At 34.1% G+C, this 1,487-nt stretch overlaps 1 protein-coding gene across 2 annotated transcripts in view; it reads right to left on the reverse strand.

The window, feature by feature from the left end:
• Nucleotides 1-832, reverse strand: part of LOC106476547 (histone-lysine N-methyltransferase EHMT2-like) — an 8,837-nt gene extending 8,005 nt beyond the window's left edge. For both annotated transcript variants that reach the window (XM_022380379.1, XM_013937195.2), the window contains exon 1: nucleotides 725-832. The gene's annotated coding sequence lies outside the window, so the exon portion shown is untranslated. The remainder of the gene's footprint in view (nucleotides 1-724) is intronic.
• Nucleotides 833-1,487: the final 655 nt, after the last annotated feature.

Consider the following 1,487-nt stretch of genomic DNA (forward strand, 5'->3'; position numbering starts at 1 on the left):
CAACTCTAGGTCTACTCTTTAACCAAAGAATAGTGGGATTGACCATCACATTATAGTGCCCTCATGTTAGCCTCACAGTCCTACACGTTAACCTCCGATGAAAAAACAACAACGAGAAAGTTAAAAAAAAACAGTTTTTGTTTTTCAAGAGTTTAAAGGTTTCAATGAATTCTTTATGATCTTTGAAGCCAAACAGGATCACAGCAGATCTATTAGATACGTTGATTATCAGAGATAAAATTTAATGTAGACATGTGCACCAGATGAAGTTCATACAAACTTATACATAATGCAGTGTAAAGCAGTAACTATTTTTGAACAGTGCATGTTATAACTGAGGACTGGTGTACAGATAATACGGTGGTTGGTGATGTAAGCAAAAAATAAGGAAGCGGTATAAACGTCATTTAAAAGGTGTAGTACCAACTACCAGGGGGTTTTACTAGTAAAATATCTTTGATGCTATAACGCACCTCGTATAATTGCTGCGTAATCAATATTTAGCACTTAATATTCCTGGGTGGGTCTAAATACTGGTAAAACTTTTAAATTTAGATGGTCTTGTTTACGAGACCTGTAAAACATCAAGACCCAAATGATCCGAGACCTTCAATAGAGTGGTCTCGAGACCTACAATACTGATAAATATACTGTATTCCGAATTTATACAACTATCTTTGTTGTTACAACAGCAAATTGTAATTTAATAATGTTAAAATCTTACCTTGTCATACCAACATTTGAAGCTTATGGTGGCACAAGTACAACTTGGGGACGTACAGTCATCTTCACATCGGCAGCTCTATGAAAACCACAAATTATATATGTCATTCCTGTTTTTAACCTTTACATAACCATCTAGTGCTAATTTAGATTCATGATAAGAATAAAAAGGTAACATAATATTTGTTTTTATAAGTAAAAGATATTTTGTGGAGTTTCCTACTCACTTCTCCATTACTGCTGGGACGAACAACGTGCCAAACATACCACGTAACTTCATTATTAACTTTAATTACATGTCAATGTTATAAATGATACACAAAAACACACTTCCCATAGCTTGTAACAGTAAACTAAAGGAACACAAAACACACTTCCCATAGCTTGTAACAGTAAATTATAGGGACACAAAACATCCATTCCATAGCTTGTAACAGTAAAATATAGGAACACAAAACACGCATTCCATAGCTTGTAACAGTAAATTATAGGGACACAAAACACGCTTCCCATAGCTTGTAACAGTAAAATATAGGAACACAAAACACACTTCCCATAGCTTGTAACAGTAAATTATAGGGATACAAATCACACTTTCCATAGCTTGTAACAGTAAAATATAGGGACACAAAACACACTTTCCATAGCTTGTAACAGTAAATTATAGGGACACAAAACACTCTTCCCATAGCTTGTAACAGTAAAATATAGGGACACAAAACACACTTTCCATAGCTTGTAACAGTAAATTATAGGGACACAAA

This window comes from Limulus polyphemus, unplaced genomic scaffold (assembly GCF_000517525.1).
Source record: "Limulus polyphemus unplaced genomic scaffold, Limulus_polyphemus-2.1.2 Scaffold10840, whole genome shotgun sequence".
NCBI classification, from domain to species: Eukaryota; Metazoa; Arthropoda; class Merostomata; order Xiphosura; family Limulidae; genus Limulus; species Limulus polyphemus.